A 26,273-nucleotide genomic window follows, 5' to 3' on the forward strand; every position below is an offset into this window, starting at 1 on the left:
GTTCACATAGAAAACACATTATTTGATGGAATTCAGATGATAACACACTATTTTAAGTATTGATTTCCTTTCCTGCAGGCTTGATTTGCTTGGTGACCAAATTACTAGTCACTAGTTCACTAGTGAACTAGGTCATTCAGAGGAAGCAAGTTAACAGAAAAGAAATATGTCACCTAATGCACTTGACTATGTAAAAATATCCACCTTCTTAAACTGTTACAGTGAAATTAGTTCTAAAGAAGATAGTAGGCCAATCCAGAAGTACTCCCAGTTTGCTGCAGAAGCCCACATGCTTTGGATGTTATATAGGAGTCCTATTTACCCCAGTTAATATACTTTCTTCTGCCTGCCTAGTAGACTGGTTGGCTCCTTAAGTGCACGGGGGTGCAGTGGTTTATGTCTGTAATCTCAGCACTTTAGGAGACTAAGACAGAAGGGTCACTTGAGGCCAGGAGTTCAAGACCAGCCTGGGCAACAGAGCAAGACCCATCTCTAAAAAAAAACAAAAAGAGGCCAGGAGCGGTGGCTCACACCTGTAATCCCAGCACTCTGGGAGGCTGAGGCAGGTGGACCACCTGAGGTCAGGAGTTCGAGACCAGCCTGGCCAACATCGTGAAACCCCATCTCTACTAAAAAATTAACCAGGCATAGTGGTGGCAGGCATCTGTATCCCAACTACTCAGGAAGCTGAGGAACAAGAATCACTTATACTAGCCTGGGTGACAAGAGTGAAACTCCAACTCAAAAAAAAAAACAACAAACAAAAAAAGTGCATGGGGCCAGACATCTGTAAACCCAGTGCTTTGGGATGCTGTGTGTTAGATATGAGTTCTAAATTTATTTTCGAAGAATATGTCAGTATGTTCACTTCTTTCTTTGCCTTCTACTTTTAAACTTAACTTCCTCATAAAGCATCTTTTTCGATTACCTACTCCACCCTGACTCACCTGCTCCACTCTACATTCCAGTCACCTGCTCCTCCCTAACTCATTCCCATTACCTGCTACCACCTGCTCTGCCCTGACCCCCGCCAAAGCACTCGCCGCGTCATTCTTTTTAAATTAGACAATCGAAATTAGTTTAGCCTGTGCGGTCTAACCCTAACCAACAGGGGAACAACACAGCAGCAAGGGGTCACATGCATCAGGGATAAGAACCCCTTCCTCTCCCTTGTCCAACTGTGTGCTCATCATTCTTCCATCTGTAATGGCGCACCCTTCTATATAGAAGTAACTTGCCTTGCTGAGAATTCAAAAGGAAATTTTATATTTGAGTGCTGCTTCTTTTTGCAGCACCAAAACTTTATATATATAACAATTTGGGGGCTCATCTAGGATTACATTCCCCTCTGGGGACAGTCTCTGGTTCTCTCTCATGAGGAGGTGTACCCTGCCCTATTGTGGCAGCCTCAGGGGTGAGATATCAAGACCCAGCCAGTGTGAGGAATAACCCAAGCTCTCAGCAATGCCAGGGGTGGGGTGGGGTGGGGTGGGGTGGGGTGGGGTGGGGTGGGGTGGGGTGGGGTGGGGCGGGGCGGGGCGGGACTGGCCAGCAACCTAGCTTAAAGGATCCTCACATACTGTGGCTACAACTCTGTGCACAGGCCAAGGAAGGAGAAGGTAGGAGCTGGTAAAGTACTTCCTTTGTGGTCAAATTCTGGAGGGCTAAATGTGTGTATGTGTGAATGATCATCAACAACCCTGCTTGCGGTGTTGTGTGGATGGAGACAAGTCCTACTGCTGAACGAAGTGAGTGGGTCCTCTCCGTGGTTCTGTAGCTACCTTATATGGCTTAGAGCAGATCCTGCCATGGGATTTATACCAGCATGCCAACACTAAGAGGGGCCTAATTCTCCCTTAGGGGAGCAGCCAGAGAGGACAGCATGAGTAGGAAGTGTGCAAAGGACCTTCAGAGGGGGAAAGGGGGGAAACAGGTCAACCTCCCAGGACAAGCAAGACAAGACACTCCCCGGTTTGAGGGATTGAGCCTTCCAGGACATGCAAGACGAGACATCCCTGGTGTTAAGGGGTTGAACCTTCCACTAATTTCAAGGGTTCAATCTGACATAACCCCCCGACTTTTCCTTTCTTCTTGGGGGAAGACAGAGTAGCTCTACTCCTGCAGGTCCCTACCCTAGAGGCAGAGAGAGAGACAGAGAGGGGAAAGACAGGGAGAGAGGTTGGAGGAAGAGAGGCAGAGAGACAAAGATGGAGTCAGAGAGAAAGACAAAGTCAAAGAGAGAAAGAGAAAAATAGAAGCAGTAAAGAAAAAACATTCCTTTAAGAGCCAGGGTAAATTTAAAACCTATAGTTAATAATTGAAGGTCTTCTCCGGGACCCTATAACAAACTCCCAATACCACCTCACTGTCAGTGTAAACAAGGGCGTAGCCGGAAAGCACTGAGGCCACTGACAACCCACGGCCTTCCTATCAAAAATCCTTAACCCGGTAACCCGCAGATGGCCCAAATGCATTCAATCTGTAGCGGCAACTGCTTTGCTAACAGAAGAAGGTAGAAAAAGAACTTTTACAGGAAACCTCACTGTGAGCACACCTCACCAGTTCAGAACTATCCTAAGTTCAAAAGCAAAAAGGTAGTTTACTAACTCAAAAATCTTAAAGCATAGGGCTATTCTGTTAGAAAAATATGATTTATCATTAACCCCTGAAAATTCCCTTATCCCAGCAAGTTTCCTAACAGGGGATTTAAATCTTTACCATACAAAGGTCCGACCAGACCTAGGAGGAAGCCCCTTCAGGAGAGGAAGACAGATGGTTCCTCCTGGGTGACTGGGGAGTGGGGAACAACAACAACAACAACAACGGTACTCAGTAATTGACAGGGAAACTCTTGTAGAAGCAGAGTTAGGAAAACTGCCTAATAATTGGTCTGCTCAAACGTGTGAGCTGTTTGCACTCAGCCAAGCCTTAAAGTACTTACAAAACCAGGAAGGAACCATCAATTTACTTAGAACCATCAATTCTAAGTAAATTTGGACTAAACGGGGTCTTATTAATAGCACAGAATAACTGAAATCCCAAACTTAGAAGGTTTTCAACAAAAGTCAAGTTTGCTAAAAGTTAACAGTGTAACATGTATTATCCTAACTTCTAATCTTATGGCCTTAGTCTAGTCTACAGACATGAACAAACTTCACTTCAGAAAAGAATGATTATCATCTTCAAAAATAAAAAAGTGGGGGGGGGAGAATTTATGTAAAAAGAATGTTATATTGTAAATTCCTGTCCTGTCCTAAAATAAATTAACTGGTTGTTTTTTTTTAAAAAAAAAAAAAAAAAAAAAAAAAAAAAAGCCGGGCGTGGCGGCTCACACCTGTAATCCCAGCACGTTGGGAGACCAAGGTGGGCAGATCATGAGGTCAGAAGATTGAGACTGTCCTGGCTAACACAGTGAAACCCCGTCTCTACTAAAAATACAAAAATTAGCCGGGCATGGTGGCGGGTGCCTGTAGCCCCAGCTACTCCAGAGGCTAAGGAAGGGGAATGGCGTGAACCCAGGAGGCAGAGCTTGCAGTGAGCCGAGATGGTGCCACTGTACTCCAGCCTGGGCAACAGAGGGAGACTCTGTCTTCAAAAAAAAAAGAAAAAAAAAAAGGATGTTTGTGACAAGTCAGAAAGGTGAGGCATGGAGGCATGTCGAAGAATTATCTGTGAAAGTCATGGGGAAAAAAAAGGTTATAAAAGGAAATTTATGCAAGAAATGTATAATTTAAAAGTAATTAAGCCTCCTAAATGTAAAACGATTGAAGAAACAGTTTATGTGCAAAGTGTGTGTAAGGAAAGTAAAATATACTTTTGGTAAAAAGATTATAAGGAGGCATGAGAATATAAATTTTTACCTACATTAAAAGGTTAAAAATATATATATTTTGTTTCAAAGGTTTAAGCAAGTTTTAAAACGTTAATTGTAAAGGAAATTCTGTGTGTAAACATTAGCTAAAGAGGTATCATCCAGTTTTTCTGTGAACTGGATATTAAAATAAAAGCATAACTTTGGGAGGCCAAGACGGGCAGATCATGAGGTCAGGAGATCGAGACCATCCTGGCTAACATGGTGAAACCCCGTCTCTACTAAAATATACAAAAAACTAGCCAGGCGTGGTGGCGGGCGCCTGTAGTCCCAGCTACTCGGGAGGCTGAGGCAGGAGAATGGCATAAACCCGGGAGGCGGAGCTTGCAGTGAGCTGAGATCCGGCCACTGCACCCAGCCTGGGCCGAGACTCCGTCTCAAAAAAATAAATAAATAAAAAATAAAAGCATAACAGGTTTTTCTTAAAGCACTAACCTGCTCTTTAACAAAAATTATAAAAAAGGTTAAAAAGAGTCTGTAAGACAGGCGCAGTGGCTAACGCCTGTAATCCCAGCACTTTGGGAGGCCGAGGCAGGCGAATCATGAGGTCAGGAGATCGAGACCATCCTGGCTAACTCGGTGAAACCCCGTCTCTACTGAAAATACAAAAAAAGCTGGGTGTGGTGGCAGGTGCTGTAGTCCCATCTACTCGGGAGGCTGAGGCAGGAGAATGGTGTGAACCTGGGAGCCGGAGCTTGCAGTGAGCCAGAGCTTGCAGTGAGCCAAGATTGCGCCACTGCACTCCAGCCTGGGCCATAGAGCGAGAGTCTGTCTCCAAAAAAAAAAAGTCTATAAAAATCTTACGGTCAGACATTAAAAATTGGATAAATATGTCTACAAGGTTTTATTAAAATTAACATTAATAACACACTAATATAAAGGGAAATTCAGCTTATCTGGTATAAAAATCATACAGGAAGCATTGTTAAATATAAAATGGTTGTTTGGCTTTCTTTGGTCTAAAAAGTAATAAAAATAGGTGCTATAGGAAATTTCTTAGAAGGCACCAAAGACTATAAAGTCCAATGTTGATGTCCCCTAAAACAAAAGGTCAATTTCTTTTTTTTTTTTTTTTTTTTTTTTTTGAGACGGAGTCTCGCTCTGTCACCCAGGCTGGAGTGCAGTGGCCGGATCTCAGCTCACTGCAAGCTCCGCCTCCCGGGTTCACGCCATTCTCCTGCCTCAGCCTCCCGAGTAGCTGGGACTACAGGCGCCTGCCACCTCGCCCGGCTAAGTTTTTGTATTTTTAGTAGAGACGGGGTTTCACTGTGTTACCCAGGATGGTCTCGATCTCCTGACCTCGTGATCCGCCCGTCTCGGCCTCCCAAAGTGCTGGGATTACAGGCTTGAGCCACCGCGCCCGGCCAAAAGGTCAATTTCTTAGAAATTATATACTTGGTTTATCTTCCACTTTCCTTTCCCTCAAAACTAAAGGGTGGCACAGGTACCACCCCTAGAATTTCCAGTAAACCAGCACCAGCCTGAAGATCACCTTCTCATGAAAGGGTGGAAAGAAGGAAAACTCGAGCCAGCCTGGGAAGGACCCTACCTTGTGCTGCTAACCACCGAGACTGCTGTTCGCATAGCAAAAAAAGGGATGGACTCATCACACCCAGGTCAAGGCGCCACTCCTTCCAAAGTTGTGGACTACAGTCCCAGGGGAAAATCCTACCAAACTAAAGCTAAGAAAAATTTAACTTTTTCATCTATTCTATTACTCTTTCTTCTTTTCTCGCTCTATTGCTGACCTTCTAGTTATTAACATAACCAAGTCAATTTCACCTCAAACTACTGCATTTAATGCTTGCCTTGTTATACACTGTGGGGACCTGCCAAGTCAAAGACAGCTCTCTACTTCAGAAAAGTACCTCTGTCCATCCTGACTCTCCTCAGAATGGGCATTAGTAAATTGGGACCTTTTAATCCAGGGAGATTTCAATAAAGACCCGAGTGTCAACCAGGAGCCTTGCCCCTGATGTAGAGCTTTTATGCTGTAGCTAGTCCAGCGTTCTATGGACCACTAAAAAGCAAAGATAGACTGCCCTAACCACTTTTTGTAACTTCCTAAAACCACACATTCATTTTACTACAGAGACAGCCCCCCTCAACTGTCAGCTAAACCAGTGTAACCCTATACAGGCTATTATTTCAATCCCCCAAAGTTCTCCCCCTTTTCTAAGCCTGTTCCCTTCTTTACACCAGCTTTATGGTATAGGGGCTGAGGTTTCAAGGACAGACCCTATTGGATTCTTTAAAATGCGTTTCTTGGATACCCCGCCACCTGCACCGGCCTCTAAGCCTTTTTCCAAAACCTCTCACAGAACCATTGTTCCTCCTCCATCTTACGACAAGGCCAAGACAGCGAAGGTAAAAGTTAAAGACTTAAAACAAACTTTGGCAATTGAGACAAGATACCAAGATATACATACCTGGTTGGAATGGATCAAATATTCCAACCGCACATTAAACAAAAGCAATTGTTACGTTTGTGCGCACAGCAGGCCAGAGGCCCAGACTGTCCCCTTTCCAGTAAGGTGGTCCTCCAGTCAACCAGGCATGGGCTGCATGGTAGCTCTTTTCCAGGATTCTACAGCCTGGAGTAATAAGTCTTGCCAAGCTCTCTCTCTGGTATATCCTGAAATCTGGCACCCCGCGGGTCAGCCCCCGAGGGCCATCCAGTCTCCATTTCCCAACACTAAGTTCACTTTGTGTCTCTCACAACAGGGAGGAAATTCAGCGTTCCCTGGCGAACTGAAGGGATGCAGTGAGCTTACATTTTCAAGAGCTTATCAATCAGTCAGCCCTTGTTCATCCCCAAGCGGATGTGTGGTGGTATTGTGGTGGACCTTTACTGGACACTCTGCCAAATAACTGGAATGGCACTTGTGCTTCAGTCCAATTGGCTATCCCTTTCACCCTGCCATTTCATCAACCAGAGAAAGGAAAAATAAGACATCGTAAAGCGAGAGAAGCCCCTTACAGCTCTTTCAATGCTCACGTCTATTTAGATACAATTAAAGTCCCATGGGGAATACCAGATCAATTTAAAGCCCAAAATCAAATAGCTGCAAGATTTGATTCAATATTTTGGTGGGTGACAAAAATGTAGACTGGATAAACTACATCTATTACAAACAACAGCGATTTATTAACTACACTAGAGATGCTGTTAAAGGAATACCTGAACAATTAGGGGCTACTAGCTAGATGGCTTAGGAAAACAGGATAGCCTTAGACATGATAGTAGCAGAAAGAGGAGGAGTTTGCATCATGATTAAAACTCAATGTTTTACCTTCATCCCAAACAGCACCGCCCCTGATAAAAGTATAACAAAAGCATTCCAAGGTCTGACTGCTCTATCCAATGAGTTAGACAGCAACTCAGGGGTAAATGACCCCTTTACAGGATGGCTAAAAAAAGTAGTTCGGTAAATGGAAAGGAATAATAGCCTCAATTCTTCCCTTGCAGCCATAATAGGTGTACTTATTCCTGTCAGGTGCTGTGTCATACCATGCATCCGTAAACTGATGCAGAGGCTCATAAAAACGGCACTTACTAAAACCTCCCTTAACTACCCTCCACCTTATCCAGAAAAGCTGCTTCTTTTAGAAAGTCAAGCAAAACAACTAAGCAAAGACATTAAAAAAAAAAAAAGTTTGAAAAGAAAGCTGTAAGGAAACACAAGGGGAGGGATTGTTAGATATGAGTCCTAAATATCTTTTCAAAGAATGTGTCAGTATGTTCAATTCTTTGCCTTCTACTTTTAAACTTCCTCGTAAAGCAATCTTTTTCGATTAACTAAGTCCACCCTGACTCATTCCAGTTACCTACTCCACCCTGACTCACCTACTTCACTCTACACTCCAATCACTTGCTCCACTCTAACTCATTCCAATTACCTGCTACCTGCTCTGCCCTGACCCCCGCCAAAGCACTCACCCCATCATTCTCTTTAAATTAGCCAACCGCAATTAGTTTAGCCTGTGCAGTCTAACCCTAGCCAACAGGGGAATGACACAGCAGCAAGGGGCCACATGCGTCAGGGATAAGAACCCCTTCCTCTCCCTTGTCCAAGTGTGTGCTCACCATTGTTCCATCTGTAAGGGCACACCCTTCTATATAGAAGTAACTTGCCTTGCTGAGAAAAAGAAAATTTTATATTCGAGTGCTATTTCTTTTGTAGCACCAAAACTTTATATATAACACTGAGGCAGGAGGATCACTTGAGGCCAGGAGTTAGAGACCAGCCTAGGCAACATGGCAGGACCCCATCTCTATAAAAAAGTTAAAAAAAAAAAAAAATTAGCTGGGCATGGTGGTGCACACCTGGAGTCCCAGCTACTTGGGAGGCTGAGTGGGGAGGACAGCTTGAGCCCAAGAGTTTGATGTTACAATGAGCTATGATTGCGCCACACTCCAGCTGGGCAAAAGAGCAAGACCCTATCTCTATTAACTTGTAATGGAGTGTAACTTTTAACGCCTCCCACAACGAAAAGTGTGTCTAAATTGAACTTACAGCAAACAACAGAGCTACATAATATTTATTTCAGAATCACAATTGGAAAGATTAGGCCGGGCACGCGCTCACGCCTGTAATCCTAACACTTTGGGAAGACAAGGTTAGTGGATCACCTGAGGTCAGGAATGCGAGATCAGCCTGGCCAACATGGTGAAACCCTATCTCTACAAAAAATACAAAAATCGGCTAGGTGTGGTGGCACGTGCCTGTAATCCCAGTGACTCAAGAGGGTAAGGCAGGAGAATCACTTGAACCCGGGAGGCGGAGGTTACAGTGAGCTGAGATTACACCACTGCACTCCAGTCTGGGTGACAAAGCGAGACTGTCTCAAAAAAAATTTTTTTAATTGTAAAGATTAGAATAACTTAATTATGGATTCCAGTTTAGCTCTTTTGTAACTGCAGAATTGTATTTTGCTACAGTTCTATTAGAATATTTTAAAATGTCATCTTGAAATACATATATATTTTTTAAGCCTTGATACAACGATAAAAGAACACTATTAAGATGTGTACATTATGTTTATTTTCTCTGTAAGAATTCATACATTTTAAACTAAAATTATCTATAATGGAAGTGATTAATGATTTATGAGCAAGTTGGTTTTGCCAGACATTATATACAAACTTTGATACACTACAGAATGCTTTTACACTTACGAAATTCTCGTCTAACCTGAACTTACATTCCACAGTGAGAACAACTAATGTGTTGTTAGTAAAGTGAACACACCAAAAATAATAGTAAGTAAAAAACAAGATGATCTCAAACAACTTACAACTTAAACTAGAAAATGAACAAACTAAACCAAAAGCCAGTAGAAGGAAATAAAGATTGGAGCAGAGACCAATGAAAGAGAACAGAAAAAAAAAATTATTGAAAGCAAAAGTCCGATCTTCGAAAAGATTAAAAAACTGACAACCCTTTAGCTGGGGGAGAGGGGAGAGAAGGGGACAAAGAGAGAAAGAGAGAAGAGAGATGGAGGGAGGGAGAAAGAGGAGAGACTCAAATTACTAAAATCAGGTATTAAAGTTAAATTGGGAACCACCAATTCCACACAAATAACTCTCCCAACAAAGAAAAGCCCTGAATCTGATAGCTTCGCTAGTGAATTCCACCAGCATAACTAACACCAATCTTTCTCCAACTTTTCCAGAAATTTGAAGAGAAGGGAATACTACCCAACTCATTCTATGAGGCCAGCACTGCCCCGATAACCAAAGGCAGACAAAGACACTAAAGAAACGATAGACCAATCAACATCCCAACACTGATACTAAAATTTTCAACGAAATACTAGCAAACTGAATTCAGCAGCATATTAAAAGAATTACATGACCAAGAAGGATTTATTCCTGTAATGAAAATATAATTCAACATGAAAATCAATCAATGTAAGAAAGTACACTAACAGAATGAAGGAAAAAGTCATGATTATCTCAGTGCAGAAAAAGCAATGGACAGAATTCTACACCCTTTCATGATAACACTCCACACACAAGAAACAGAAGAAAATTACCTCATCATAATAAAAGCCATATATGAAAAACCTACAGCAAACATAGTCAATGATGAAAGACTGAAAGCTTTTTCTCTAAGATCAGGAACAAAGCAAGGAAATCCACTTTCACACTTCTATTCAATATAGTACTAGAATTCCCATCAATTAGGAAACAGAGTAAAAGGCAACCCAATTGGAAAGAAAGAAATAAAATTATGTTCACAGGTATGATGTAGGAACTCAAAAGATTCCATAATAATCTATGAGAATAAATGAATCCAGCAAAGTATAGAATACAAAATCAACACAGAAAAATCAGTTTCATTTTTATACACTAACAATGAACAATCTGAAAAGGTAATTAAGAAAACAATTCCATTCACAATAGCATCAAAAAGAGTAGGAATTAACCAAGGATGTGAAAGACTTACATAATGAAAACTATAAAACAATGCTGCAAGAAATTAAGACATAAATAAATGGAAGCACATCTCATGTTAATGGATTACAAGACTTAATACTGTTAAAATGTCAATACCCAAAGCAATCTACAGATTCAATGCAATCCTTATCAAAATCCCAACTTTATTTCTGCAGAAAATAGAAAAATCCATCACAAAATTCACATGGAATCTCAAGGAACCCCAAATAGCATAACTACAAGGAAAGAAAAGAAAAGAAAACCTTGAAAATGATGAATAAATAAAACAAATATTTGTCACGTGCTGTAGCACACGCCTCTAGTCCCAGCTACTCAGGGGGCTGAGGCAGGATGATCACTTGAGCCTGGGGGGAGTAGAAGCTACAATGAGCTGACGTTGCGCCACTACACTCCAGCCTGGGTGACAGAGTAAGACTGTCTTAAAATAAGTAACAATGTCTTAAAACAAAAATAAACAAACAAACAGGAGGAAACACTTCATTGCCAAAAACTGCTAACAAAGTGAGCACATGCTGTTGGAAAAATGGCACAGACTTGCTTGACATAGAGTTACCACAAACCTTCAAATTGTAAAAAACTCGTATCAGCAAAGTGCACTAATGTGAAGTATGCCTACACTATGAGGTGCCTGCGCTGCCTGTGAAGCTATACAATATTATGTGAAAGGTGACTTCATTCAGCAGTCCCACTACTGGTTATCTACCCAGACGAAAAGAAATCATTATATGAAAAAACACTTATACACGCATGCTTACAGCAGCACAATTCACAACTGCAAAAATATGGAACCAGCCTAAATGCCCATCAACCAACGAGTGGATAAAGAAAATGTGATATACCATGGTATACTACTCAGCCATAAGAAGGAATGAAATAAAGGCATTTGCAGCAATCTGGATGCAGCTGGAGAGACCATTGTTCTAAATGAAGCAACTCAGGAATGGAAAACCAAACATTATACATTCTCATAACTGGGAGCCAAGCTATGGGGATGCAAAGACATAAGAATGATATAATGAGCTTTGGGGACTTGAGAGGAAAAATGGGAGGCGGGTGAGGAATAAAAGACTACACAATGGGTACAGTGTACACTGCTCAGATGACAGGTGCACCAAAATCTCAGAAATCACCAAAAAGAACTTTTCCATGCAACCAAACGCAACCTATTCTCCCAAATCTACTGAGAAAGAAAGAAGAAAGAAAGAAAAAAAGAGAGACAGAGAGAAAGACAGAAAGAAAGAAAAGAAAAGAAAACAGAACAGAACAGAACAGGAAGGAAAGAAAGGCAAGAAAGTAGACTTGAAGCCTGGGCAATATAGCAAGACTGCATGTCTACAAAACTTTTATTTAAAAAATTAGCCAGGTGTGGCAGCACAGGCCTCTAGTCTCAGCTATTTGGGAAGCTGATGTGAGAAGACCACTTGAACCCAGGAGATCAAGGCTACAAGTGAGTTATGATTGTGCCATTGCACTCCAGTCTGGGTGACAGAGAGAGACCCTGGCTCTTTTAAAAAAAAAAAAAGTGGACTTGAATTAGTTGTAAGTGTATTTTAGAAGTTCTAGGATAACTACCAAACGAAAAATTTTAAAACTATAGTTCATATGCTAAGAGAGCAGAGAAAATGCAGTCATACAAAATTCTCAAACCAGAGAAGGCAGAAAAAGAGGATTATAAACAAAGAACAAGCGCAAAAATAGAAAAGAGTTACGGACATGGTACTAACCCAACTACATCAATAATCACTTTAAATGTGAATTATTTAAATAAACCAATCAAAAAAGACTGTTGTAGTGAATTAAAAAAATAAAATGCCAGGCAGGTTGCCTACAATAAATTTTATTTAAGTACAAACACAGAAAATGACAAAAAGTAAACGGATGGGGAGTTATACCATGCGAACATTAATTTTTTAGAAGTGGGAATAGTTACATTAATTTCAGACAAAGCAGACTTCAGAACAAGGAAAATAATCCAGGATAAAGAGGGATGTTACATAATGATAAAGAGGTCAATTCTCCAAGAACAAAACAACCCTTTAGTGTGTCAAAATAGGAGAAGCAAAAATTGAGAAATACATGAATCCACTATTATAGCTGGAAACTACAACACTCCTCTACCAGTAACTGAGAGATCCAGCAAGGCAGAAAACCAGTAAAGATATAGTTCAACTGAACAGCATCATCAGTCAGCTGGATCTAATTGATATCTACACAGTACTTTATCCAAGAACAGCAGAACACACCTTATTTTCAAACTCACATGGAATGCAGAACACACCTTATTTTCAAACTCACATGGAATGTTCATCAAGAAAAACATTTTGGGCCGGGTGCGGTGGCTCAAGCCTGTAATCCCAGCACTTTGGGAGGCTGAAACGGGCGGATCACGAGGTCAGCAGATCGAGACCATCCTGGCTAACCCGGTGAAACCCCGTCTCTACTAAAAAATACAAAAAACTAGCCGGGAGAGGTGGCGGGCGCCTGTAGTCCCAGCTACTCGGGAGGCTGAGGCAGGAGAATGGCGTAAACCCGGGAGGCGGAGCTTGCAATGAGCTGAGATCCGGCCACTGCACTCCAGCCTGGGCGACAGAGTAAGACTCCGTCTCAAAAAAAAAAAAAAAAAAAAAAGAAAAACATTTTGGACCATAAAACACACCTTAACAACTTTAAAAGATTAGAATTCATACAGTGTACTATCAGACTACAATATAATTAAATCTAAAAATCAGTAACAGAAAGATAATTACAAAATCCCAGAATATAGGAAATTAAACATACTTGTAAGTGAAACATTGGTCAAAGAAGTATCAGGATACGTTTTAAAATATTTTGGCCAGACACTGTGGCTCACACCTGTAATCCTAGCACTTTGGGAGGCCAAGGTGGAGAGATTACCTGAGCTCAGGAGTTTGAGACCAGCCTGGCCTACATGGTGAAACCCCATCTCTACTAAAAATACAAAAATTGACCGGACATGGTGGCACAAGCCTGTAATCCCAGCACTTTGGGAGGCCTAGGCAGGCAGATCACATGACATGAGGAGTTTGAGACCAGCCTGGCCAACATGGCGAAACCCTATCTCTACTAAAAATACAACAAATTCACCGGGTGTGGTGGTGGGTGGCTGTAATCCCATCTACTTGGGAGGCTGAGGCAGGAGAGTCGCTTGAACCCGGGAGGCGGAGGCTGCAGTGAGCAGACATCGTGCCAGTGCACTCCAGCCTGGGCAACAAGAGCGAAAGTATTTCAAAGTAAATACATAAATGAAAAAAAAGAGAAAGCTTTGAAACCAACAATTTAGCTTCCATCTTAGGAAAGCAGAGAAAGAACAGCATTATAAACAAAAGAAATAATACAAAATAGAACATAGAAATCGAAAAACTTACCATAGAAAAATCAGTAAAACCAGTTCATTGAAAAGATCATTAAAATGGATTAAACTCTAGCCAAGCTCGCAAAAAAAGCAGGAGGAGAGACGGAAAAAGGGGGAGAAAGAGGAAGAAAGAAGACACAAACTACTAATATCAGAAATGAGGCCAGGCATGGTGGTTCAATGCCTGCAATCCCAGCACTTTGGGAGGCGAGCTGGGCAAATCACCTGAGGTGAGGAATCTGAGACCAGCCTGGACAACATGGCGAAACCCCATCTCTACTAAAAATACAAAAAAAAAAAAAAAAATTAGCCAGGTGTGGTGGTGGGTGCCTGTAATCCCAGCTATCGGGGAGGCTGAGGCAAGAGAATCGCTTGAACCCAGAAGGCAGAGGTTACAGTGAGCAGAGATCACGCCATTGCTCTCCAGCCAGGGAAACAAAGCAAGACTCCATCTCAGGAAAAAAAAAAAAAAAAAAAAATGAAAGAAGGGTCCTCATTATTGAACCCATGGACATTAAAAGGAAAATAAAAATTATAAACAGCTTAATGCCCACAAATTTGATAACTAAGATGAAATGGACCAATTCCTTGAAAGACACACTCTACAAAAACTCACATAAGGAGCAACAAATGATGTGAATGGATCCATATATACTAAAGAAATGGAACCAACAATTAATAGTCTTCAAAAATAAAAAGCATCATGCCCAGATGGGCTCAATGGTGAATTCTGTTAAACATTTAAGAATGAAATACCAATTCTCTACAATCTCTTCCAAAAAACAGAAGCAAAAGGAACACTTACTAACTCACTTGATGAAGCCAGTATTATCCTAATACCAAAACCAGACAAATATACTACAAGAAAGGAAAACTACAAACATATCTTTCATGAGCATAGATGCAAAACCCCTTAACAAAATACTAGCAAACTGAATCCAACAAAGTAGGATTTATTCCAGGCATACTAGAGTGATTCATCATTCAAAATTGTGTTAATATAACACATCATTAATTGGTTAAACAAGCTAAAGAAGAAATATCAATAAATACAGAAAAGAACAAAATCTTATATCCATTCATGACAAAAATTCTCAATAAATAGGATAAGGGGAACGCCCTCAACTTAATAAAGGATATCAATGAAAAACCTATAGCTAAATATCATATTTATTAATGAAAAAGCAGATGCTTTTCCCCCTAAGACTGGGAAGAAGGCAAGGATCTCCTCTTTCATCACTCCTATTCAACATCATACTCAAAGTCCTAGCTAATGCAGGAGATGAGAAAAGAAGAGGTATATAGATGGAGAAGGTAGAAATAAAACTCTGTTTGCAGATGACCTGACTGCCTATATTAAAAATCCTAAAACATCAATAAAAAGAACCCTGGATCAAAGAAGCAATTATAAAGCTGGGTGCGGTGGCTAACGCTTGTAATCCCAGAACTCTGAGAGGCCAGGGCAGGCAGATCACTTGAGTTGGGAGTTTGAGATCAGCCTGGCTAACATGGTGAAACCCTGTCTCTACTAAAAAATACAAAAGTTAGCTGGGCGTGGTGGCTCACACCTGTAGTCCCAGCTACTCAGGAGGCTCAGGCAGGAGGATCGTTTGAACCCATGATGCAGAGGGTGAAGTGGGCCAAGATCATGCCACTGCATTCCAGCCTGGATGACAGTGAGACTCCATCTCAAAAAAAAAAAAAAGGCAATTACAGCAAGGTTGCAGGAAACAAGATTAATAAACAAAAGTCCATTACTTTCCTATGCAATAGTAATAAACATTTAGATTTTGAAAGTCAAAACACAGTACCATTTACCTTAGCACCAAAAACCTTAAGCATAAAGCTAACAAAACATGCACAGGAAGAAAACTACAAAAAACTCTGAGAGATATCAAAGAAAATCTAAATAAAAAGAAAGATTTAAAAGGTGTATTTTTATTGTGAAGATAAGGTCAAAGACTGAGGCCCAAAGAAAAAGGTTTCCCAATGGACTCTGTAGTTGCATCAATAAAATAGGCACCAAAAATTTCGTTTTTATGTGCCCAACTCAACAAATTTTGTTTTTAATTACTCTGATCTGAAGTGTTATTTAAGGCAAAAATTAATTTTTGTAAACTTGTTTCCATATACAATTTCAGTTGATAATTCAGGGTAACAAATATTATTACTGATTTTCAGGATAGCTTTTCTTCCTTTGAATACAGGAAAAGGTGTTCATTTGGGACAGTTTATTTTTTATTTATACATTTTTGAGATGGAATCTCGCTCTGCTGCCCAGGCTGGAGTGCAGTGGCACAATCTTGGCTCACAGCAACCTCCACCTCCTGGGTCCAAGCGATTCTCCTGCCTCAACCTCCTGAGCAGCTGGGACTACAGGTGCACGCCACCACACCTAGCTAATTTTTGTATTTTTAGTATAGATGGGCTTTCACCATGTGAAAGACCACGATGGTCTTGAACTCCTGACCTCAGGTAATCTGTCCACCTTGGACTCCCAAAGTGCTAGGATTACAGGCATGAGCCATCATGCCTGGCAGGACATTTTATATATCATCTGAATTTATTCAACAATCAGCATGCAAATGCACTTAAGAACTATTTCAGGCTGGGTACGGTGCCTCACGCCTGTAATCCCACCACCTTGGGAGGCCGAGGTGGGCGGATCACGAGGTCAAGGGTTCTAGACCATCCTGGCCAACATGGTGAAACCACATCTCTACTAAAAATACAAAAATTAGCCAGGCGTAGTGCGTGCCTATAATCCCAGCTACTCGGAAGACTGAGGCAGAAGAACTGCTTGAACCCAGGAGGCAGAGGCTGCAGTCAGCTGAGATTGCACCACTACACTACAACCCGCACTACAGAGCAAGACTGTATGGGGGTGGGGAGAATTATTTGATATTTGTTGGTACTTGACAGCAGATAATTTTTTAACTGCAAGACCACTAGAGGTCACCAGTGTAAAACTTTCAACTTTGATTCTGCTGGTAGTGAACTAAAAAGTTAACTACTATTTTGCAATGTTTCTTTTTTTTTTTTTTTTTTTTTGAGATGGAGTGTTGCTCTGTCACCCAGGCTGGAGTACAGTGGTACAATCTCGGCTCACTGCAACCTCTGCCTCCCGGGTTCAAGCTGTTCTCCTGCCTCAGCCTCCCGAGTAGCTGGGATTACAGGCGCCCACCACTACGACCAGCTAATTTTTGTATTTTCAGTAGAGACGAGGTTTCACCATACCGGCCGGGCTCAAACTCCTTGTGATCTGCCCAGCTTGGCCTCCCAAAGTGCTGGGATTACAGGCGTGAGCCACCGCACCTGGCCCTATTTTGCAATGTTTCTTAAAAAAACAGTATCTTGCTTTGACAAATAACTTCATAAAATTTATTCTATTGCAAGAGTTTTCTTACTTTAAAAAAAATTTTTAACTAAAAGGAAACACTAGATACAAGTGAGTTTTGTTGTATTTAGTGATTTTAAGACATTCTTTAGCACTTAATAAAGAAACTGCAATACCATTCAGAAGCAAATATCTAAGGAATTAAGAAAAAACTTAAATATTGTAGCTTTGGAAGCAACATACAGGCAAATTCAGGTTAGAGCAACTAATAATAAATCCATAACACCACTACTCAAAAACAGTAGGTTTTCTGTCCAGGCACGGTGCCTCATGCCTGTAATCCCAACACTTTGAGAGGCCCAGGCAGGAGGATCACCTGAAGCCAGCCAGGAGTTCAAGACCAGCCTGGACAACAAAGCAAGATCTTGTCTCTACAAAAAAATTTTAAAAATTAACCAGGCATGGTGGTGTGCGCCTGTAATCCCAGCTACTTGAGAGGCTGAGATGGGAGGACCACTGGAGCCCAGGAGTTGGAGACCACAGGGAGCTATGACTGCACCACTGCACCCCAGCCTGGGCAACAGAGCAAGACTCCATCTCTCAAAATAAATTAAAATAAAACAGTAGGTTAAGAAATGTTGGCACCCTCATCTGTTAATGGTCAACTAAAATTATTCATGTGTATTCAAAGCACTTAAATATTTGGAGCTAAAGGCAAGGTTCAAATGTAAAATAATTTTAAGATAAAGAGTCAGGCAAACCATTGACATTTTACATAAAGCAAAAAATACAAAATAAAAACCGTATCACACAAGGGTTTCAAAACCTAGTTAATTATGAGAATCACAAGGTAGCTTAGAATTCACACACACACACACACACCCCTTACCCCATAATTCAGTGTGCTGAAGCAGGGCACAAAAACCTTTGTATGATCATCTAATAATAGAAACAGTCCAGTCCCCCACCTACCCAGTACATACTCAATTTTCGTCTTTTCAAAGAGAACGGATAAACAAAAAACTTGCTTGCAAGAGCTTATAAAATTTTTCATGAAAATAACATTTTCCAATTTTACTGATAAAAGAATTCCAGGCTGGGCGTGGTGGCTCACGCCTATGATCCTAGCACTTTCGGAGGCCAAGGTGGATGGATCACTTGAGGTCAGGAGTTCGAGACCAGCCTGGCCAACATGGGGAAACCCCATCTCTACTAAAAATACAAAAATTAGCCCAGGCATGATGGCATGTGCCTGTAATCCCAGCTACTCAGGAGGCTGAGGCAGGGGAATCGCTTGAACCCAGGAGGCAGGGAGGTTGCAGTGAGCCAAGATTGCACCACTGTACTCCAGCCTGGGTGAGGAGCAAGACTCTGCCTCAAAAAAACAAACAAACAAACAAACAAAAACGGCTGGGCACAGTGGCTCAAGCCTGTAATCCCAGCACTTTGGGAGGCCGAGACGGGCGGATCATGAGGTCAGGAGATGAGACCATCCTGGCTAACACGGTGAAACCCCGTCTCTACTAAAAAATACCTGCAGTCCCAGCTACTCGGGAGGCTGAGGCAGGAGAATGGTGTGAACCTGGGAGGCGGAGCTTGCAGTGAGCTGAGATCCGGCCACTGCACTCCAGCCTGGGCCACAGAGCGAGACTCCCTCTCAAAAAAAAAAGAAGAAATCTGAGGTGGAAAAAAAAAAAAAAAAAGACTAAACAGTAAGTAGGATGTCCAAAAGCAAATACAACTTATCTCTTCTACTTATAATAGATCCTAAAATAAGGTTTAATGGATTATCAAAATACCACCACCATCCTCAAAGATCTCAATGACATTTTACATGGCAGTAGGTGGTTTAAAGCATAATAGAGATACTCAATTTTTATTTATTTATTTATTTTTAGACAGAGTCTCACTCTGTTGCCCAGGCTGGAGCACAGTGGCGCAATCTCAGCTCAATGCAACCTCCGCATCCCGGGTTCAGGCAATTCTCCTGCCTCAGCCTCCCAAGTAGCTAGGACTACAGGCACACACCACCACTCCCGACTAATTTTGTATTTTTAGTGGAAACGGGGTTTCACCATGTTGGCCAGGCTGGTGCTGAACTCTTGACCTCAAGTGATCTGCCCGGGCCTCCCAAAGTGGTAGGATTACAGGCGTCAGCCACTGTGTCTGGCTAATAGATAATTTTTAACTGGTAATTGTATTCCAATAATTTCACATTTATGTGGTATTTGAAAGCATTAAGCCACATATAAGCCCCTTTTCCATAAACAGAGGAAGTTTCCTTCCTTGAGGTAGGAAACGATGAGCTATCTTAATGGTACTTTATTTTTTTACTTTTATTTTTTATTTAGAGACGGTCTCGTTCTGTTGCCCAGATGGAGTACAATGGTGCCGATCATAGTACCTGTTGGGTACTGTGCTTATTGCCTGGGTGATGAGATCACTGGGACCCCAAGCCTCGGCATCACACAATTTACCCACATAATAATAAACCTATACACGTACCCTTTAATCTATAATAAAAGTTAAAACTTAAAAACTAAAAATAAATGAGAAAAATGCTACCAAAATGTAACCTCCATAAAATTAGAAAGTGTTTGTCTTTTGTTCACTGATATATTCCTATTATCTAGAACATTGTTTGGCATATGTAAAGACTCAATAAATATTTGGCAAATTTTTGTTGCTGAATAAATGAAGTCATAAAGTTCTCAGTTTTCTTAACTATAAAATATGGAAATGACCATATATGTGCAATCTCTTATAATAATACCTCAAGTTTGGAAGAACTTACTTCATCTACAAAAAATAAAATTACCTTAACATAAGGCAGGCTGGGTGCAGTGGCTCACGCCTATATCCCAGCACTCTGGGAGGCTGAGGCCGGAGGATTGCCTGAGGTCAGGAGTTCGAGACCAGTATGGCCAACGTGGTGAAACCCTGTCTCTACTAAAAATACAAAAAAATATTAGCTGTGCGTGGTGGCGTGTGCCAGTAATCCCAGCTACTCCGGAGGCTGAGGCAGGGGAATCGCTTGAACCGGGAGGTGGAGGTTGCAGTGAGCTGAGATTGTGCCACTGCACTCCAGCCTAGGCAACAGAGCGAGACTCCGTCTCAAAAAAAATAAATAAAATAAGGCAAAGATGTTTTCTACATATGTAAAGGGAGAATTCACTTTGATCAAATAAATGTGATTCCTCAGATTTTATTAATCTACTCTACACTAATTCAGTATATTGATGATCAAAATGAAAGAAATATTTAAGATCGTTAAGAAAATAAACATGAATAAGCTGAAAGAATCCTAAATTTAGGAGTCAGGTATTTATACTCATATTTATTACTATAGTACTAAATTTAATAAATGTAGTTATTAAACCTAGAATTTAAAATTTCCAAGAGAAAAAATCTAAACACAATCTCTATAATAGATATATCTAACCTTTAAAAAGTAAAAGAAGAAAATAATAATATTCTTTGAAAATTCCCTTTAACAGCTCATGTAGACATTACTTATCAATTAAGTTTCTGCAAAATACAGTGTCTGGGAGGCAGGTACTAGAGGTTGTGTCTAGGGAGGGAAGGAGAGTGGGGGTGATGGCAGTAACAACAACAACAAAAAGGATCTGATTTGGCCCACAGACACTGATGTAGAAAGATATCCTGGATAGCTCTGTGGAATGAATTCCATGGCATCTTCCTCCGCCCACACACCCACACCCACACCCACACACACACACACACACACACGCCTATAAAAAGGTTTAAACGTACTTCTTTTCATGAAAAAGTCTTGATAATTAAAACTTACTATGAAGGAAAAACAAAGCAGGCAAAGAAAGAAAATGATGAGGAATTCTTAATAAAATAAAATAAAACTTCGCTGTTACATGAACCCGGGAGGTAGAGACTGCAGTGAGTCGACATCCTGCCACTGCACTCCAGCCTGGGCAACACAGCGAGACTCCGTCTCAAAAAAAACTTCGCTGTTAGTTAAGCCACCTAATTTTGAGAGGGATGGCTTTTAAATATCCAGGAAAAAATTATTCACATTACTTAGTACTAGCTCATTGAAACCACTCATAAGTATAGCAACTATAACGTTTTGGGAGGCCAAGGTGGGTGGATCATGAGGTCAAGAGATTGAAACCATCCTGGCCAACATGGTGAAGCCCCGTATCTACCAAAAATACAAAAATAGCTGGGCGTGGTGGCAAGCGCCTTAGTCCCAGCTACTCAGGAGGCTGAGGCAGGAGAACCACTCGAACCCAGGAGGCAGAGGTTGCAATGAGCCAAGATTGCACCACTGCACTCCACTCCAGCCTGGCGACAAAGCGAGACTCTGTCTCAAAAAAATTAAATAAATATAAAACAAAAAGTATGGCAACTATAGAGAACATTGCTCCCACAATTTTGACATTAAGAACTCTAATAGCTTAATTTGTTATACCCCTTTAGAAGTAATATATACTTAATGATTTGAATAGATGAGAATTAGGCATTTAGAAATTCCTGGGATGCTTCCTTTTATGAAGTATCCTAAGCTTTAAAAAAGTTAAAATGTAATTGAGGAATACTGGGTTTTTTTAACAACAAAAAAATATTTTATCTTGGCCGGGCACGGTGGCTCACACCTGCAATCCCAGCACTTTGGGAGGCCGAGGTAGGCAGATCACCTGAGGTCAGGAGTTTGAGACCAGCCTGGCCAATATTGTGAAACCCCATCTCTACTAAAAATACAAAAAATTGGCCGGGCGTGGTGGCAGGTGCCTGTAATCCCAACTACTCAGGAGGCTGAGGTAGGAGAATCGTTTGAACCCAGGAGGCGGAGGTCACAGTGAGCCGTGATGGCGCCACTGCACTCCAGCCTGGGCAATGAGAGCAAAACTCCGCCAAAAAAAAAAAAAAAAAAAAAGGTCGGGTGCGGCGGCTCACATCTGTAATCCCAGCACTTTGGGAGGCCGAGGCGGGTGGATGACCTGAGGTTGGGAGATTGAGACCAGCCTGGCCAGCATAGTGAAACCCCATCTCTACTAAAAATACAAAAATTAGCCAGGCATGGTGGCGCATGCCTGTAGTCCCAGCTACTTGGGAGGCTGAGACAGGAGAATCACTTCAATCTGGTGGGTGGAGGTTGCGGTGAGCCAAGATCATGCATTGTACTCCAGTCTGGGCAACAAGAGCGAAACTCCATCTCAAAAAAAAAAAAAAAATTGATCTTTAGTAGTCTAAACAGTATCATAAACATTTCTTATATGGGAAAATATACCATTAAGGAGAAACTTTAAGATCTTCACATAAACATGTATAAATGATGATCCATGTTTGACTTATGTTTGTTTATAGTTTTATCATAAGAAATAAATCTTTTCCTAACGTTTACACACTTACATCTTTTGCTAATGTTTGCACACTTATATCTTTTGCTAATATCTTAGGCTCACATTAGTATCCTTTTCCATTTTTTTTTCTGTCCAAAAACTACCTGTTCAAGACCTAGCTCGACATCTATTTTATTAAGTCTCCCACACACCCCACTTAGCTCTCTTTTCATTCTCAATCACAAGCACTTGTGTGCGTGCACTTTCTCTCTCTCACTCTATCTCTCTCAGGAATTCTCAGCCTTAACCACAACATGGGAAACCTAGGGAAGGAGAGAATGATCTTTCTGTTAAAGAGAAATAATCTCTTAAAAAGAGAATGAGAATGATCTTTCTATGAAAGAAGTGAAGGTATAAAAGTTCCCTCTTCATTTACCTTCCATTTGGAAAACATGTATAAGGCTTCATTGCATGGATGCGTATGAGGGACAGGTATGCTTCCAAAACGCTAAGAACAACCAAAGCAGATCCAAAGGGAAAAAGAAAAAAATACTGGCCACCTGTAGTGTTCTAGGATCAAAAGAAAATTAGAGAAATATGTATTTTTATTTACATTATCTAGCCTGCTCACCTGTTTAGAAAACATAGAAACGGACAGTCCAAGTTTTACTTAGAAATGTGCGCTTGGCTGAAATGCCTTCAAGAACTCAAGCATTTCTCAGGAATGTGATTATTACAGTAGTGGCTAGACAGTAGCCGGAAAGGACATATTTGCAAATAAGACAAGTACCTAACCTAAAAGGCAATAAACCTTTTACCTATTAACACTATCCCTATATTTCTTTTACTTTCCATACTATGCAGGAAAAAAGTGCCTTGAAAACACAGGCCACATCATTATATCCTACTATAGTGCTACCTTAGCGTCATGCAAATTACATTTTCCATCCTGCATAATGCAAGTGCCAGCTAATACTTATTAAGTAAGTTAATGTTTCCCCATGTCTGGGAAATAAACAGAAAAAAGTACAATTCATTTTGGCTCATACCTGCTTTGGTGTAATGTAGTGCCATGCTTAAACAGACGGTATCAACTATTTTTTTTCAGAAATGAAACTGTTAATTTGAGTTTGTTAATACAAGCTTAAACTCTCAAATCAAAGGAAGGAAAGAAAAATCAATGGTGAATTTCACCTTTCTCACACATACTATATAATTTACTCTTTACAGTCTTTCTCAAATCCACAAAGCAAAAAGTTCATTTTTTTATATTTTGGTATCTCCACTTATTTCACTATATGGAAGTATAATCAAAAAAAGAATAATCAAGCTCCAATTACCAACAAAATTTTGTTCCTCAATTTCAGTGTTTGCCTAAACTTACCCTCTCTATGGTACAACAAGGCATATAGTCCTTCAAACACAATTACTAGTACAGGCTGTACACTGTGATAGACTCTGAGGATACAAAGAATAGTAAAACTCCAAAGAAAAGGCAAGAGTATGTAGAGAGGCATGGCAGCAGGAAAAAGAAAATATAAAATACAATTTAAGCTGAGGCTAGAGAAATAAGTCAGAACCAGGCCACACAGGACCTTGAGGGTCGTATTAGAAATTTGGGGGAGCCATGGTAACTTAAAAAGTAAAACAATAAAATAATCAATATTTGCATTCCAGAAAGATTATTCTCACTACTCACTGTGATTCTGCCCACAATATTTTCTTACATCTAACCAGTTGAAATTTTTTTTTTTTTTTTTTTGAGACAGACTCTTGCTCTGTTGCCCAGGCTGGAGTGTAGTGGCGCATGGTCTCGGTTCACTGCAACCTCTGCCTTCCGCGTTCAAGCAATTCTCCTGCTTCAGCCTGCCAAGTAGCTGGGATTACAGGCATGTGCCACCATGCCCGGCTGATTTTTGTATTTTTAGTAGAGACGGAATTTCACCACGTTGGTCAGGCTGGTCTTGAAATCCTGACCTCGTGATCTGCCCACCTAGGCCTCCCAACATGCTGGGACTACAGGCGTGAGCCACCACGCCCGGCTATTTTTCGCACTTCTTGCAGTGCTTTCTTCTGAATGTCTTATATATTCAAGCAAGTTTTACATTCCTTCACTGGATTGTGAGCCTTGAACAGAAGCCAAGTCTTCCATTATTCCAAACATTCAATAAATGTTTATTATACTTAACAAGACTGAAACTGATTTGACATATTAAAAAACAATGTCCAAGATGCTCAGCTAGGTCCTGTGACAAGAGCAGCACTTTGGCCTCATGAGCAAATCCTAAAAGGTATTGTCAACCAAACTCTGACCCTTATACTCAAACTAAAAGTTAATAAGCAAAAAGCTGTTCCAAGTAGTAACTTTTCTAAGCTTATTTCTTTATGCCAATTTCTATGTTTAATGAAACATAGAAATGTATTTCTGCTAGCATCACAACCTATTTTTGCTTGTTATTTACCCTTCTTAATTTTACCAAATATATTTACTCAACGAACATATACAATACAAAGTAGAAATCTGCTGAGCCCAACTACAACAAAATTAAAACTTATCAATGAATGGAGATGAAACAGCAAAACTTGGTTGGAAGGCAAATTTATTCCTTAAAATCTGAACATTTAAAAAGAGAGAATAATTAATAAAGAAAATGAAGTCATGGTACAATTATAAAGCAGGTCCTCTCACTTTTCTCCTACAAAGTTTTGAAGGACTCTCTACTGTCCTCCAGGCTATTTTCAAGGTTCTCTCAAATCTACCATTATCGTACATTTTCAGGCTTATTTTTCATCATTCCTCTGTACTCTACCACAAGTGAACCATGCAACATTCCTCAAAAAAGACCTTGCACTTTACGGCCATCCAACTTTTGTTCACACTATTTATACCACAGGTATTGACTATTCCAGCTCTATAATCTCCACTTCCAATAATGAATTATAATTATTTTACAAATTAGGCAACTAAGCCACCTCCTCTGGAGGTAAAGTGTCTTGCTCACAGACACTGTCTTGTTTAGTAAGATAGAAGAATCAGGACAGTAGATCTCAAGTCTACTGGCTTCCCAGAGTCCAATGCCTTCACTACCCCAGGTAGATTCTCAACCTTCAAAAATAAAAGACTCATATGAAAAGGAGTTTGAATCATCCACACAAAGTAGTCTGGTCAAGTTCAAGATAAAGAGACGGGTCAGTTACCTTATTCTTCGGCCCACTAAGCAATCACTTAAAGCCTCCTGTTCTAGTAACCTGTCCAGTCTGGCACTCTGCCACAAACAGATTCTGACTACCTTCTTCACTGTTAACTTCCTCTATCTTCACAGCAATGGCACCCATACCTGGAAGAGATGGCTTGCTGTTATACACCTAGGCCTGACTTCAAAAGCCTTCCTCTTTGTGGCAGTCCAATGATATAGTGACTATTTCTCCAAAAGTAGTAGATTGGGAGGTAGAGAGAGAGCAGCAACAAAACAGTCATTTAAACACAAGAATTTTTTTTTTTTTGAGACGGAGTCTTGCTCTGTTGCCCCAGACTGGAAAGCCGTGGCGCAATCTCGGCTCAATGCAAGCTCCGCCTCCTGGATTCACACCATTCTCCTGCCTCAGCCTCCCAAGTAGCTGGGATTACAGGCGCACGCCACCTCACCTGGCTAATTTTTTGGTATTTTTAGAAAGGGGGTTTCATTGTGTTAGCCAGGATGGTCTCAATCTCCTGACCTCGTGAACCCCCTGCCTTGGCCTCCCAAAGTGCTGGGATTACAGGCGTAAGCCACCGCGCCCAGCCAAAACACAGGATTTACAGCCAGATGGTAGGAGATTCCAATTCATAATTCCATCCCTAACACATACTAACTCATGTGACCCTGGGCAAATTAATTACCTCAGTTTCCATATCTGTGAAATGGGAT

At 40.9% G+C, this 26,273-nt stretch overlaps 1 protein-coding gene across 5 annotated transcripts in view; it reads right to left on the minus strand.

Annotated features, from left to right (window-relative positions):
* Window positions 1–26,273, minus strand: part of STRN3 (striatin 3) — a 134,006-nt gene that overhangs the window by 70,563 nt on the left and 37,170 nt on the right. The window lies entirely within an intron of this gene.

Source organism: Macaca mulatta, chromosome 7, assembly GCF_049350105.2.
Source record: "Macaca mulatta isolate MMU2019108-1 chromosome 7, T2T-MMU8v2.0, whole genome shotgun sequence".
NCBI classification, from domain to species: Eukaryota; Metazoa; Chordata; class Mammalia; order Primates; family Cercopithecidae; genus Macaca; species Macaca mulatta.